Genomic DNA, 18,033 nt, shown 5'->3' with positions numbered 1-18,033 from the left:
TTGTTTCACCAATTTCTATCCACAGAAGGAAGATTAATTTGTATCATGTCCTCTCTCCACTACCACTAATTTCTACATTTGTAACTGGGTGTCATCATCAGACCTAAGAAATCTGGAGCTTCCTTAAAACTTGGTACATCTTCCCATTAAGTCAAAATTTCATAACCCTCATACTTTAAAGGAAATAAATAGCAACTTGTTATCTAAAAATCTCTTTCAAAATCAAACAGAAATCAAAGAAATCTAGAATCCTAATATGTTTGATATTGTCAGAGATGAAAGAGGCTTTTGAGTAACAGTGTATAAAGGTTAGTGTTTCATGATTTGTTGCTGTACCTTAGATTCCTAGACTGGAAAGAAAAGATAATGTACATAGGTGAAATATATATATGTGTTTTCTACTATATAGTAGATATGTTCAGGGGTAATGATACAGGTAATAAAAAAGGCAGTTAAGATATTTAAATTTTGAACAAATTATAAACTGTCACTTCTTTTTTTTTTTTTTTCTTTGTCGGAATCGGTGTCTCTCTCTGTCATCCAGGCTGCAGTGCAGTGACACAATCTCGTCTCATTGAAACCTCTGCCTCCCAGGTTCAAGACTCCAGAGTAGCTGGGATTACAGGAACCCGACACCATGTGCAGTTAGTTTTTGTAATTTTAGTAGAGACAGGGTTTCATCTTGTTGGCCTGGCTGGTCTTCAACTTCTGACCTCAGGTGATCCACCCGCCTTGGCCTCCCACAGTGCTGGGATTATAGGCTTTAGTCACCACTGTCACTTCAAGGGAGTTGATCTAGTTTATCCTTAAATTGAGCTGATTTCAATATTGAAAATTAAATCAATGTTTTCTGACACTACTGCCTCAACTTTAATAGTATATGTTCCTATACATCAAAAAGAGAAAAAACTTAGTGCAAAATCACTGAACTTTCAATAAATATTCCTTCAAAGGTATTTAAAATCTAATTATTCATTAATTCACATATGTGTCAGAGAATAACAGTGAATCATACCTAGGGCTGGGGGAATAGAACGGTGGCATTTGAATACTCTTTCCAAGTTTCTATTGATCTGCAGTGCCACAGTATTTCCTGAATCTGTATTAAATCACATGGTTTATTTCTTTTCTCCATGATAGTATTTTATAATATGAACTGCTTCCCATTGAACTAATTTGAGCAAGACAGTTTCTTGATCCTTACCTTTTTGTCCAGAGTTATGGTTAACCTTTCAAAGGATGTTGTTTGTTTTAAGAGGTAATGTATATGTCACATTAGGTCTTACGGAGGAAAGACATTATATAAATCTTATATGTGTGTCTTATTCCTAATTGGGATTTCCAATGAGCAGAAAGATTCAAGGTTGAATCCTCATTGAACTTCTTTCCTAACACTTCCTATGATTCACTATACCTGTACAGCAGGAAATAAAGCCTATCAGCTTCCCAATAAAACTTGATGAGTTTTAGAACACATTCTACGACTGCTCATTTAAGATATGCATTACACTGAGGTTATTATGACACTCACTAAAAGCCGACTAAATCCATTTCAACAAAGCTCAATGCTTTTAACAGACTTGTCAGTGTTTTGGCAAATGCCACAGTTAACACCATCTATTGGATGATTTCACAACTCTCACTTGTTCTGGATGTTTAGGTAGAAATTTATTATGAATATTTCTGCAAAGTAGAAAACATCAAAGCAATGGCCAATCTAAATAATAATAATAATTAAAATTATATGATGATTAAAGGAATAATGAGGTATAAAAATTGGTCTTAAATTATTATTATCTCATATTTTGTTTAGAAATTTAAAATGTTTAGACTTTAATTAAAAGCTTTTCTTTCTATTCAGTTAGCTTTAATGGGACAATTAGCAACTTCTTTCATATTTATTTATTATGTCTCTTATTTATTAGATAGTTGTGAATATTTATATTGAATTTTCTTCTTAATGTTAATTTTTCTTATATATAAATGTATCTGCTTAGTAAAAAACCACTAGAAATTATTGGATATAATTTTTTTGTAGCAATGTAACTCTAGAGGTAAATAATTTATTCACAGTTACCAATTCTGGAACAGTAACAACATCTTCCATATAATAATCTTTGCTGGCAAAGTATTTCAAAATAATCACATGATCTGTGTTTATTTTTTCAGCAAATATTTTCCTCCTAGTTAATATCTTCATATTAACATATTCTCATATTAACATTGAACGTATGTTGTCCTTACACAAAACACGCACACACACACACGAGAAACAGTGAGAGAGGTAAGAATGAAGTAGGAAAGAGAGGGAGGGGTTACAGATTAGGAGAATTACCGTGACAAATAATAATAATAATAATAATGAAGAAGAAAATCTAACATCCATAGCTGATTGTAGAGACAGAGTCCTTTCCACTTTCAACATTGCATGACAAGTATCTTCTGATTATATTCCAACTGCTGGAAGTCAATGCTAATTGCAGAGGTGAGCTTCATAATGTCGATCAAATATTGAATCATCCTTTTCTGGCTTCCTTACACCTGTGAATGACTGCAACAAGGTTTAATTCTCTAGCCACTAGGCGGTCCTTGTTTAAATTCATAACTGATTTGCTGCTAGAAAACTCCTTCAAAAGATTTGCACCAAAAATTCATTAATATACTAGTTTTTGAAAAATCCATATTAGAAACACATATGTTCTATATATTTTATACACACACACACACTCTACATACTGGGGAAAAAGCAACAATATAATAGAAAGTATTTTATGGATACCTTATTCTAATAGTATTTTGAGTTATGCAGCCTATATAAAATAAAAAGTGGACATATATAAAAAGGACACTATATAAACACATATAAGTAAGCTACAGTAAATAGACAATAACAGCACCCAAACAAGACAGGAAAGTAGATGACAGAAGTCCTGGGTGAAATTCTTCCTTTCATGTTATGAACTGTGTAATAGCAAACGTTAGAAAATAGTTTCCTAGGTGGACTAAAACCATACAAAACAAGGAAAAATTTAAATAAATGTATCTATTTACAATAGATATGTTAAACTCTAAACATTTAACTAATATTAGAAGTAATAAATATTTTGTGACTTTGACAATTAACTTTAAAAGCATCCTAGGCCAAGCGTGGTGGCTCACGCCTGTAATCCCAGGTACTCAGGAGGTTGAGGCAGGAGAATCGCTTGAAACCGGGAGGTGGAGGTTGCAATGAGCCGAGATCATGCTGCTGTACTCCAGCCTGGGAAACAAGAGCAAAATTCAGTCTCAAAAATAAATAAATAAATAAATATAAATTTTAAAAAAAGCATCCCAATAAGATCTATTGTGACAGAAATACTGAAAGATCTAAAATATCAAATCAAAATTATCTAGAAAATTCACTGCTATGAAAATAATACATTTGAGCTACTTTAGTTGCATAATGTAGACTATTTAACTGGGAGAACACCTGAGTGTTTTATTACCCGTAATTCGTTAACACTATCGAGACATGACAGCAGTATTAAAAATAATTGAATTTAAATTTCAGATTAAAAAAAGTTAGTCATACCAAGGACCAATGATTAGAATTAACATAAAGAATAATTTTATGGCATTTTTTTCAAAAATCATAAGTATGCAGAACCGTGTTTAAAAGCATATATATGCGACTAAATTAAATAGCATTGCATAGACCAAGATATACTTGGTGCTTCTCTGTAACTCTGACCCTAACATATTTTTTTTTCTTTCCTAATTGGTCCTTCAAAGTTAATAAAACTAAGTATTCTAGTGGCAGCATGTGCATTTTTTCAATTATGCTGATTGCTTTGTATAGCACAATTCATACTTATTTGTATTATTAATATTTATTTATATATTTATCACCAATAAATAAGGGATAACTAGCTGTTATTTATAATTGTTAAAATTCTATTTTAAAAAAATAGGACATATGGGGTTCTTACACATAACTGCAAGTAAATATGGAGATAGAGAGGGAGGGAGAGAGAGAAAGGGACAGGGAGAGAGAGGCAAAGAGAGACAAAGAAGATAAAAACTTACTTGAAGTGCCTCTCTCACGCACATTTAGGAAGAATGCAGTTATTGGAATTAACGTTCTCAAGATTCCTAATATGAGAATGTGAGAAATAAAAATAAAAGGCATTTTTTAAGAATATCAAGAGAAGATACATTTGAATGTATAAGATTTTGCATAAAAAAGGGTGAAAGTAAACATATACTTCTGTGTTCAAACAAGTTTGAAACCAGTAGAAAGAGTCTCATTTGGCATTAATGAGTATTGTAAACTTTAAAAATGAATATAAATAAATACACTTTTATTCACACCAAAGTTAATGTTTGTGAATTATATAATTAGTCCTATTAATATCAGATTTAACAGAATCTGCATATTACTGTCTAAACCCTGTACTTGACTTTTGAGATGAATGACGACACCATGGAGATGGCATATTAGGAATAAAATCATTTCTAACTATATCAGGTGCGACTATCATTTGTTTTGTATAATTTTAAAATTTAAATTTAAAAATGCCTTTCATGGTTGTTCTTTTGCATAAATAGCATTGAACAAAATGTATCACAAGATTGAATTGAAATTACTTTTCCTATGACCTACTTTAAAAAACCCCAAATTCATGGTAATATTAGGGTGATATGTCTACAAAGCAACATTTGCCAAAATATAGAGGTGTATAGAATTATCATTCTTTACCTTACCTCACAAAAAGACTGTCTTCATATTAAAAATTCTACCATTTTTAAATCAGTTGAGCAGTTGTTTTTTTTTTTTTCTAATATATTGTCATGTAATTATCTGGTTATATTATTACTTTATATGCCGAAATGTGATATATTTATGCTCAAATAGTCACCAAAGTTATATTTGTCTCTTTTGCTTTGTTGAACAAACAAATCTATATTTTATGAACTTATATACTCAAAAATATTTGACTTTCGTAGAATGTAAGCTCTTTGATTTTTTTGATTTATCTATTGTGCCTTTTGTAGACTTTTGCATTAGCCCTTTGGAAAGAAAATGATTTAAAAAGAGATAAAGCTGTGATTCTGTTTTTTATGTCTCTTTTTCCTTTCTATTGTAATTCTCAAACAATAGGTATATATCAAACATTCCACGTTGATCATTACCTTTTCTTTGTCTATTTAGCAATTTCATCCAAGACTTTTGTTAACACGTAAGATAACATTTAGGATAATTAGTCAATGTAGGGGTAAGGTGTTTTTTTGTGTAATCTGATATGTGAATGAAGAGACGTGGGTTATAGAAAAGTATTTTTCTCTCTACGTATATGTCTTTCTAGAAGTCACTTAACTCTCTTGAATCTTTAATGTCTTCATAGACTATTCTGGTAGATATAAAACATAAATGGGACAAAACAGAGGTAACCATTGGAAACATACCAGGGTCTTGTCACTCCCACCCACTGAGCTTTACAAAACATTAGTTCCGGCTGAACCTAGAGATAAACATAACCATGATTATAATTAAAATATTTTGAGCATTTATTTTATGCCAGGCACTATGATCACAATTTATGTATGTTGTTCTTTCACATTCCCACCACAGTTACATGATTCAGAAGCCATTGCCATTTAAAGATGAGGGAACTGGCTTATTAAAAGAAGTTCATATCATTTAAATATCAGAGTTGGGTTCTGAACACAACAGTTGTGTTCCATCATAAGTGACCCTGTGATCAGTTATGACGGAAAGAGCCTAGCTTTATTATGTCACTGGAAACGACACACATTGATGGAGTCCTCTTTTTCGCAGGCTTGCTAGCAATGCCTTTTAATTCCTTTTTTTTTCCCCCCTTGGGGGAATGGTGTGGGTGTGGCACCCTGAGACCAAGGAAACAGCATGAACATTTATTGTCAGATAGAGAAGAACAACAATTCTGACTCCATAATTATTAGCTCTGAGACTTAGAAATGTTCAACTTGGCTGGGAGCGGTGGCTCATGCCTGTAATCCCAGCCCTTTGGGAGGTGGAGGTGGGCGTATCAGAAGGTCAGGAGATTGACACCATCCTGGCTAACACGGTGAAACCCCATTTCTACTAAAAATACAGGCAAGAGCCTGTAGTCCCAGCTGCTGGGGAAGCTGAGGCAGGAGACTGGCGTGAACCCAGGAAGGGGAGCTTGCAGTGAGCTGAGATCGCGCCACTGCACTCCAGCCTGGGCGACAGAGCGAGACCCTGTCTCAAAAAAACAAAAAAGGAAGAAAGAAAAAAAAGTTCAACTTGCTGAGCTATGGGCCGTGTCTTTGTAAAACGGGATTTAAAAATGCCAACTTTGTGTACCTTACATGAGACTGAATATTAACTCTGTCATGGCTATTAGGTGAGGTGAGCTGTAAATACAACTTATTACTTTTAGGAAAATGCTTCATGATGTCCACATGCCAAACAGTCTAGAACAAATTCCAAACCGACTGGAGTCACTGATCCATGTTTCAGCTGATAGAGGAAGAGACAGAAGAGAAAAGAGAGAGTGTATTCCCAGAGAAGAAATTTGAAGAAAAGGATGCACATGCCAGAGACAGGCAAATCTATGCCCTACGGAATGTGGGATTAAAACCTCTAATCTCTGGCAGAAAAAAATGTCACAAAAGGATACTGTGATAGGATTTTTTGGGAAAATAAATATGAAAGGGTCTTCATTTGCCTCTTGTTTCACTGTGCCGAGACAACACCAACCTGTAAATGAAGAAGACAGCAGATATAACAGTTTTTCTTCAGCAGTTGATTAACAGCTGACCAGTCCTTCAAACTTAAATATCAAAACTTTGGTGTTCACTTTTTAAAGTCTAACTATAGCAAAGTATCTTAATTCTCTAATTCATGGCTCAGAAAATTATGTGTACACATTTCATGGCAGAGCATTTATTATGTATTTACGGATAAGGAAGGGGTGTACTATCGTCTCTGTCCCTCCAGTTCAGGTGTTTGCCAGCGGTTCGGTATTAAGTCGGGATACCTTAAGAAGTGTTTAAGCCATAAGAGTTGCTCTCTTGTGAATTAGATTAAGGTCCTTATAAGAGATACCTCATGCAGCATTGCCTCTCTTGCTCTTCTACATGTGAAGACACCACTTTTCTTCCCTGCAGAGGATGAAGCAATTCGGCACCATCTTGGAAGCGGAGAGCAGTCTCATCAGACAACTTAACCTGTTTTGGTGCCTTTATTTTGGACTTTCCAACCTCTGAAAGTGTGAGAAAATACATTTCTGTTTAAAAATGACCCATTATAAGGTATTCTGTTATAGCGGCACAAATGGACCAAGATTGGGCGTTTTCTTTTTCTGTGCTTCTTTGTAAGGGCAACCAATAGAGAGATCTCCTCTGATCTTGCAGATTGCATAAATACACTCTCTGAGGTTAGAATAGGTGAAACTGAATACTTGAAATAGTCATAATACATAATTATTTAGCTAGTTGTAGAGTCTGTTGCTTGGTTGTATAATACTATACATATATATATTTAATTTAATTATTTATTTATTTATTTATTTTGAGACGGAGTTTGCTCTATTGCCCAGGCTGGAGTGCATTGGTGCGAACTCTGCTCACTGCAAACTCTGCCTCCCGGGTTTATGCCATTCTAGTGCCTCAGCCTCCCGAGTAGCTGGGACTACAGGCACCTGCCACCACGCCCGGCTAATTTTTTTGTATTTTTAGTAGAGACAGGGTTTCACGGTGTTATCCAGGATCGCCTCGATCTCCTGACCTCGTGATGCACCCACCTCGGCCTCCCAAAGTGCTAGGATTACAGACGTGAGCTGCCGCACCCGGCCAATACTGTATGTTTTTAAGTCATAGTTATAATGAGACAATACCATAATCAATCATATCTAGCCTTTGAGACCACCTCATCTGCAAATATAAAAAAAAAAAAAAATTCTAGCCTATTGGGCCACTGTGACCTTGGTCTTTTTTGTGTGGCAATTACTGCTTCAATGGCCTTCTCTGCAGTTTTCTGCCTTTCAAAGAATGGCAAAAATGTAATCAGCTTTGCATTATTTGATACATCTTCATTTTTGAGGGTTTGATTTGCTTTCATGGATGATCATAGTGTTAAGCATTATATGGCAATAGTCCTAGAGGACGGTCTTTGTAATTCTGTTGTGCTCTCTCTCTCTCCATTTTTCCATCTCTCTTTTTAAAATAATCACTTTTAAGAAGAATGATCTATATGTTTCTCTCATGTGCCTTGGTGAAAGGTATATTACTATTACATTTCTAGCCGTATAATCTAAGGCCATGACCTACGGGAAAGGGGACCAAACTCTCTCAGGGATGTCGAACATAAACTAAATAAGATTTTTATTTTTTTACTGAAATAAGACTTTACACATGGTTATCAACCATATAATTTATTATAGTGTCTATAAAATATTCCAATAAAATCTTATGAGTGATTATGATTCTTTCTAAGATCTAGCCACATGATAGTCTGTTAAACTATAGCTATAGAAGCTTACAAAATCTTTTACATATTAAAAATGAAAATAATGATTGCTCCCAATATATCTCACAAAGTTGATATAAGAATTAATAATTTAATAATCATGTGTCAAATAGCTGAGGAGGAGATAATAGGGGATTTTCTTCTCTTTAAATCTTTAACTTGGAAATCAAGACTTGTCATTTGCATTGTTACCTGATGAAGGTAGTCAGCTAATTCATCTCAATGGAAAAAAAGAAAAGAGAGATGCGTTCGTCTTTCATAGCTTATGAATTCTCAAATACTAATTATTGCAATTCAAAAAAGATGTCCTGCCAGCTTGCCAATATTTTTTTTTTCTGTTCTGGCAAATTAGAAAAAAGAAGTAATAGTTCAAAAAGTTAATGCAAAAATGTACAGGCTGTTATGGGTTCAAATGATTTATGAGCATGAGTCATCCTTTTTAAAGTTATATTCACAGTTTAGTATATGTGTATGAAGCCTGGTTTTATCTGCATGACATGTTAAAATTATTTACAATGTTTTATAAATATAGTTTCTATATAGGAATGCAATTTTATGAGTGGATGGATGGGTGCCTGGACAACGTTAAGGAAAATTAAAACTGCTCATCACTTCATGTGTGAAATCCTAATACGCAAAGTGTATGAGGTGCAGACTGCAGTAAGTTTTGCCAAAGAGGAGCCAGTGAATGTCAAGCGATACTGCGCAGAATGAAACACTTGAATGAACGTTTTCCCTAGAGTAATGGTAGATGCACTTTATGCTGATTTGTGGCAATACAGTGTGCATAAAGAAAATAAACAAGATTTTTATGTCAGGGCACAACTTAAAGCCACATTTCCCGATCAGTGTCCTGCTACATGTGTTATTAAGCACGTGTGGACAACTTCTGAGGCCTAGCATACTTAATATGAGCATGTTCTTGACAGAGCACATGAGACTTAATTCTTTCTGGAGTGCTCCATTACCAACTCTGACAGCCTTATAGCTCTGTTGGGAAATGAGGTATAACATGAGGTTACTAAGCAACTCTGCAGCTTTTTAAAAGTATGTCTTGGAACTCACTTGTTTCTCCTAATTGATTCCATCCACATTATTTTGAACATAAATGGGACAAAACAGAGGTAACCATTGGTTTAGAAATATGCTGCAATAGTACTTTAAGCTAATGTCTTGCTACCTCTGCATATCTAAATCAAGGGCTGGCATATAAATGTCATATTGAAAGCAAATTTTTATCTTTCTCCTGAGTTGCATCACACAAACACACACACACACACACACACACACACACACACTTATTTTAGCAACCCAAGCTAGTGTCTGAGGTTATCTGCACACTGTCAGAAAATAACAGAAAAAAAAAAAAAACTGAAGAGTGATGTTACTTTTCTTTTACTTGTACACAGAATAAAATTTTAATCAGCCCATCTGATTTACCCCTTAATACATTCCCACAGTATAATACATTAGAATTAATAGCAAATCTGTCTCACAGCACTGTAGCCACATTGACATTTCTGCAGTCACTAAACCAATGAGAAAGATAATCTCATCCAATCTTGAAATATTAGTGATAAATGCATCCACATACTGCATTTTACGAGGAGCAAAGTAAAGTTTTATCAACTTTGACTACTCTTTCCATTATATCAGAGGTGAAGAGTAAACAATAAAATGTTTTTATATTCAATGTATTTTCTTAAGAACCCATTTGCTCTTCACTCTACATTTTTGAATAGTGCATAATTTAGTTACTAACTCTGTAAGCATGGAACATTTTGCAATTTGATGAGGTTCCAAGATGTAGGAGAGGTTGATAGATTGAGAAAGTCGGGCTATTTTTACTTAGTGCCTGGTTTTGATTTGTTGAATTACCCTTTTACTTAAGGTATGACCATTACAGAATCTTTCACAAAATATACACGTTAAATCACTTGATATAAAATGTATGTTTTAATTATTCACTTGCTTGAAAGAATCGCAGTACTATCTATCTATCTGTCTATCTATCTATCTAAATATATATAGAGAGAAAGACAGTACTAAAGTAATTGTGGTTTTGCCATTAAAAGTAATGGCAAATAAATGACTTTTGTATGAGCTTTATATATGTATATATATAGAGAGAGGGTCTCACTCTGTCTTCCAGGCTGGAGTGCAATGGTGCAATCATGGCTCACTGCAGTCTCAGCCTCCCCAGGCTCAGGTGATCCTCCCACTCCAGTCTCCTAAGTAGTTGGGACTACAAGCATGTATCATCACAGCCATCCATGTTATCCAGGCTGGTCTTGAACTCCCGAGCTTAAGTGATCTGTTCACCTTGGCCTTCCAAAGTGCTGGGATTATAGGCATGAGCCACCACATCTAGCCCTATACATATATTTTTTTAAATTTCATTTTAGGGATTTCTCTTTTAAACACTTTTTAATTGGATGAGAAATGATACCAAGAAATTTCAGTTTAGATAGATCTGTCCATTTATCCTACCACTGTTTACAGATGAATGAGGAATCACACTACAAATACAGAACTGAGAACAAAGCAAAAATGGCTTTAAAGATTCAATGGTAACAGGTAGAATAAACATGCCCTTTTTAAACTAAAAAGAAGTGTAGAAGTGAATTTTATTTAATGAATCAGAACCCAGTGGTAGTTGTCAATATTGCATGGCCTTAGTAGTCAGAAGCATGTATAAAAACCAAGCCCTAGAATTAAGATGAAGATTTACACAGGCAAGCTATTTACCATAGCGATACCGACACAGTCAATGTGGAATAAATAAATTGCAATATTTTACATGAAATATTGTAGTAATGCATGTTTTAATATAATACAGATTAAGGCTGAGATGTATTTTATCTAAAAATGTTTACATATTCATTTTGGAAAAAAGCATTTGTGTTCTCATTACAGGAAAACTCACACAATTAGAAGGAGTACAAAGAGGCAAAAATAATAATATTTAAGCTATAAAATAAGATATTTGAAAGCATGAATGTTAACACAAATGATAAACTCACCTGATAAAATGTCTTAGCTAATATTTATTTTCTGTAAGAAATGTGCCTAATGGAGATGAGTTTTCCACATCTATCCACCTGTCTAATTAATTGGTTGTAATATGTTTTCTAAAAAAACAAGATACATAGTCTTTTCAAGACTTTACAGATTTTTTAATCAAACAGAAAAATATTGAAAAATATCAGTTCATTTAAAATAGAAATATAAGAGCAATAACAAATACAAATCACGTGTAAATAAATGTAACACATGCAAACTTGTATTAACAATGTCTCAAAGTAAAAACTGGTTCAGTAAATAGGATTATTTGGAAGTGAGATCAGCACGTGGAGGTTTTCTTTTTTCCTTCCACAGAAAGTCAATGTGAAAATGATATACAGTCCAAAAAACATTCATGGGAAATCTAGAATCCAGTAAGAACTGGTAGCACACGAGATTGGAACTAATTTGTTTTGCTGTTGGTTAGACATAATTGAATAGTAAACATCAACCACTGTAGCTTATATTTTCAAAGGAAGCTGGTGAAAATTGAAGTTAAATTTTTATTTAAAAACTATACAAATACAGAACAACCACTTTTATTTGTTCCATCAATAGATGGCATCCATTAGCAGATTTTATGATGTTTTCTTTGAGCAAAGAAAAGATGAAAATCACTAGTCAAAAATGCTTATTACCCTCTGAACTAAGATTCCACCTCTCCAATTTGATTTCTCCCAAAACATTTGGCAGCACATAGTTTTTAGTAGCTTCAAGCAAGATTAATCAGGAAGAATGTCATACAACTGCATCAAATTGTAGCCATAGACCAAAGCAGCCTCAGGTGAACTCCAATTGAACATTAGTACATCAAAGAAAATTTTTTATCCGCTGTGAAAGCAGAAAAACTTTAAATCCCTTAAATATTTTTCTAACCAGCTCAGTGTTAAAAGATTACATATTTACATATGTATTTCCAGAAAAATATGATATAATATGTTTTGACTGTATGCCCAACAAACTCATCCTGAATTGTAGCTCCCATAATTCCCATGTTTTGTGTGAGGGACTCAGTGGCAAATAATTGAAACACGTGGGCAGTTTTCCCCATAGTGTTCTCATGGTTGTGAATAAGTCTTATGAGATATGATGGTTTTATAAGGGGAAACCCCCTTTCACTCGACTCTCATTCTCTTTTGCCTGCTGCCATGTAAGGCGTGCCTTTTGCCTTCCACCATGATTGGGAGACCTCCCCAACCACATGGAACTGTGAGTCCATGAAACCATTTTTTGTTTATTAATTACCCAGTCTCAGGTATGTATGTATTCAGCAGCATGAAAATGGACTAAAGCAAGAAATACATTACATTCTTTTGGTGACACTTTTTTTTTTTCTTAATTAATTACATACAATTTTCTAATTTATTATGTGTTTTCTGAAGCATCATATGAAATGTCTGCTTAAATATGGGCTTAAAGTAATTCATTGAATCAGTCTCATTTAGGACCATGTTAAGTAATTTCTACTATTTTATCCAGTAAACAAAATATTTTGCCACAATATCCATCTTATATCTACAGGATTTTTAAGCATTAATATTTTAAGGTCTCTTTATTTTGTTTATACTAAAAGATCCTGAACCTTATCCAAATAAGAAATTCCTTTGGCATAAAAACATTTTAGAAATAAATTCAAACCCATAAATCCAAAAATGACATGAAAAATTAATCTATATCTGCTTGTTGGAATAACTAATAGAAAAAGAAACTGTTTTTAAATGCTTTAAAAATGAAGCATCAATATTGAAAAGAATAAGTGGTAGGAATTTTAGGTAGAGAAGAAATAATGAGGTTAATATTTATTTTAAAAATGCATAACTCAATGCTAGTACTATTTAATTAAGTATTATTAAGTGTTAACATGAAAATAATGATAGCAGAGAAATTAAGGTCTTAATTATTTATTTTAAGTATAAAACGATATTTGGAAAAACAGTTGAAGTAAATATAAACCCATAGGCCTGAAAATATGATGCAAATGCAACAGAATAGTAAATTGAAATGAAAAGTGATGACTATTAGTAAGAGTATGCAAGGATAATTGAGAAACAAAAGGCAGGATTTGAACTTGATAGTGAAAATGTTAATTATAGGTGAGGTTGAGATTCACTTCTGCATTCAGATTTAACTTACCTTTACACGTGTCTATTATTTTACCTTGTTCTTTTCATTACAAAATAGCTTCCTTCACAAAGGATACAAAAAATGTGACTAAACAAGAAAAAAGGAAAAATTGGTAAAACAGATTTAGGGAGGTACTATCATCCCCGTAAGTATTGCACCATCCCCCTTTTCAACCTATTTGCCAAAATGTTCACACATGTAATAATGAGGTTCTTCTATAATGTATGTTTCCTTTCTGAAGGTATCTGAAGGAGAGAAAATGAACACATCACAATGTAATGTCTTGATGGAGATGGCAAAACAAAATCTATAAACTACAGTGATAGGCAGCTAACAGAATAAGTACATAAATGGCTTTCTCAAGATGAGAATGTAGTGACTCAGTAAGCAAAAGACAGATTTTGAAAGTATCACAGCATGACTACAGAGGTGGTTATGAATGTTCCCTATTGATAATAAGAGCATCATTATTAATTTGTGTACAATTACATTCACTGGATTACAGTATACTACAAATATTCTTATTAAAGCCTCAGAGCTATTTGCCATGATGTGTCTCAACATGGCACTGACACAATACATTTAATATTCAATTATGAGGGAAAAATGTTTAATGTTCTTTTTATGTATTAACAGAAATTGTGACGCTAATAACTGTTTGATATATTAACTCTCTACCTTGCTGGTGGCCTACTTTTACAATAGTGCTTTTATCAGTAAGTAATAATTGCATAAAAGGACAATAATCTTCAGGCACAAAAATAGGAGATCCCAAGAAGGTCTAAAATTCTTGTCATTCCTTCTGTAATAACCTCTGGAAAACTGGAAGGGTTCACAAAAGACAATGACTGATATGTATCATATAAAACCATAAAGCAATACACCATTTGTAACTAAGTATGTATTAATCATTTACATCTATTCCATAGATTTTTAAGTAATAATGTGTGACTAAGTCTCCTGTTTTATGGAAAATAAGTGAAAGAATAATTTCTTTTGTCTTCACAATAACGCCAGAAGTTAAGTGTCAGTTTGGAATAAGTAAACCTGGAAGTTACAGAAAATACAGCTAGAGTACTGCTTCCAGGGGCATTTTTTCATATGTATCTGGAAATATTTCTAGTATTGGCTCAGCTGCTCAGCAGTGTCATTAATGATCCATGTTCTGTCTTCGTATTCTATCACTCTTGGCAAGGTGACCTTTCTTCTCTTAAGTACAAGATGGTTGCTGTACTTTGATCAGTTTTAAGGAGGAGAACAGTAAAAGGCTTTCTTTTTTGAAACAATAGTGTGTGTGTGTGTGTGTGTGTGTGTGTGTGTGTGTGGTCTCAGTACTACCCAGACACCTTTCAGCTCATTGTACTAGTCAGAATGTGCTAACATACCTAATAAAAAACAGATTATCATGAGATTACTGGTAATAATCAGTCATTAGTTATCCCTTGTGGCTCTTGTGGAGACCATGCCAATCCTCTGATCAAGAAACTTCTTATTTTCTACCTAGGCCATTGTGATAAGTAGGCATTTGTTCTTCAAACAATAGGAAACACTGAACTGTTTCTCACTGCAGAGTTACACAGCAGAATTTTCCTTTTCAATTAGCATTCAGCATGCCTTGTGAAAAAAAAAAATTGTCCACCAGATAAAGTCAGAGTGCAGCAGTTAGGAAAAGCAAACGTAGCTTGGGAAAGAGATAGGAGTTCCCTGTCTCCACAGGTTGCCAACACAATGGAAGAAAATTGAGTGAATACTATTTGTGAAAATGTTGCTTAACCATCATAAAATCAATTTTTCATTTGTCAATAATCAAAATTGAAATTTGTCTTCAGTGCATTGAGCTGGAGGAGATCTGTTACATAATCAAAGACACCCTCTGGCAAACCTTGCTCCCAACTTCTAAATACTGGAGTTTAACTTCACTGGGATTTTCTTAAATCTTCATAACCCCGAGTCCTGTGATGTGAACTGTTAAGGGCATCTCTGAGTCACTTATTGAAGTCTTTTGAATAGTGTGTTCTTTCAAGTCCACACTTTCCTTTGAAGAGTTTGCCCCTCATGTCTCTGTAATCAGAGCACTGGTGTAAACTTCATGCCAGCTGCAGAAGTTCTATGAATGAAAAACTCTGCAGCAAACTTTATGTGCTGTTTTCTCTGCTCTGTTGACCCCATTGATAAAACCTCTCTGCCAACACAGTATGAACAGCATTCCCATTAGAAACATATATTTTACTCTTCTGATAAAAACTGGATGTTATCACATCAAAGGGCTTCTATGTGAACTGAGACCTATAGCTACAATATTTGTTTGACTCTAGAAATGCCATCTGGAGAGTATGATACAAGATAATATTATGATAAAATGGAAAATTCCCAAAGTATCATACGCAATGTTAAAGTTTGAAAAATTATGAGATTTTTTACTTTGTCTCCTTTCAACTTCATGTATGCCAAAGATGACCCATCTCAATTCTCCATTTGTATTCCATCAGCTTTCACTCTAGCTCGTAGACCAGTAAAATAGTTAATCCCATATTCTGTGATTTGATATCAAGTAATTATTACTGCTAAAATGGATGTGACTATCTAGGTAAATTATGGAAACACACTTTCACTTTTTTTTAATAAGAGATAAGATGTAGTCTAAGAACTGTGCAACCAAACACTTTCTGAACCTTAAGATTTCCTTAATTTGTCCTATAAAAGCTAAGATATACAGCTATTACAGTCAATGGGGTAATTCCATTCCTACTTAGAAACAAGGGCAGACAAAGCTGCTATACAGTAGAAATCCTCTTTCTCTCACCAGGATCATTTTTCTAGTAGCCCATAGTTCCAGCTACTCAGGTGGCTGAAGTGGGAAGACCATTTGTGCCTAGGAGTTTGAGGCTGCAGTGAGCTATGGTTATCCCGCTGCACTCCAGCCTGGGAGACAGAACAAAACCTTGTTTCAAAATAAAAAAAAAAAAAAAAAGGAAGTCAATTTAGTGAATATCCCATTCCACTGCCTCATACAACACACAAAAGGGGATTTTCACTGTATGTTAATAATAACTCAACTGAACTGCTAGAAAATATATTTTGAAATGGAGATAAGGTTTTCTTTTAGTTGTTGGCCTTTAGGCAAGTTTTTAGAACACCAGGAAAGCTACATGGCTATAATCTCAAGGTAACTCATGGTACTTTTGGTACTTTATATCTACAGAAAGACAGGAAGAGCAAAACAAATAAAATAAAATGCCATTGCCATCTGGAGTGTGTAATAGAGATGCACAATGGATCACAATAGACAATAGCAATCCCAGACAGAACTGCTCTTCCAGATTTGTCTTTATGTCATCCTTCAGGTCTGGTTTCATGACTCTTATAATGTGAAAAACAGAAGTACTCACAGAATAAAATAGCAAGCAATAAGAGTAATATCTTGAACACCAAATGCTATTCTCAGAAGTAAAATTTCCAATATGCTGGGAGAATAAGCAAAGAACATAATTTTTAAATGAATTAGAAAGATATTTTTACATTCTGACATATCTTTAAGAATTTTAATACCAGGTCAGTAGATATATTTGTTATGAACTGAATTGGGTCCCTCCCAAATTTATATATTAAGTCCTAAAGCCCAGTATTTTAGTGTGTAATTGTATTTGTAAGGTCTTTAAAGAAACAATTAAGACCGGGCTTGGTGGCTCATGCTTGCAATTCCAACACTTCAGGAGGTCGAGGGAAAATTGTTTGATTTCAGGAGTTTGAGACTAGTGTGAAATCTCATCTCAACAAAAGATACACAAATTAACCAGGTACGGTAGCATGTGCCTGTAGTCCCCACTATTCAGGAGGCTGAGATGGGAGGATCACTTGAGCTGGGAAGAAAGAGGTTGCAGTGAGCCATGATCAAATCACTGCACTTCAGACTGGATGAGAGATCTGACTCAAAAAAATAAATAAATAAATAAAGGAAGTATGAAAATTAAGAAAAAGAAACAATTAAGATTAAATAAGGTCAGAAAGGTGTAGCCCAAATTAATTAAGACGGGTGTCCTTGTGTGATTAATGGACTCCAAGGGTGCACACACACAGAGAAAAGACCATGTGAGAACACAGTCAGAAGGCACTATCTGCAAGCCAAAGAAGGAGGTCTCAGGGCAAACTAACTTTTTCAATGTTGGACTTCCAGCCCCCATCCAGAACCGTGAGAAAATAAATTTGTTGTTTTTGTATTCTGCTGCAGCATCCCTAGCAAACAAACACATTTCAGTAGTTGACCCCCTCCACCTCTTTTCCATCGTTTTATTGTTATTATTATTCATGGTTTTAATTACCTGTGGCCAACTGTG

This window comes from Colobus angolensis, unplaced genomic scaffold, assembly GCF_000951035.1.
Source record: "Colobus angolensis palliatus isolate OR3802 unplaced genomic scaffold, Cang.pa_1.0 Scaffold29, whole genome shotgun sequence".
NCBI lineage: Eukaryota > Metazoa > Chordata > Mammalia > Primates > Cercopithecidae > Colobus > Colobus angolensis.
This window is presented reverse-complemented; position numbering follows the sequence as displayed.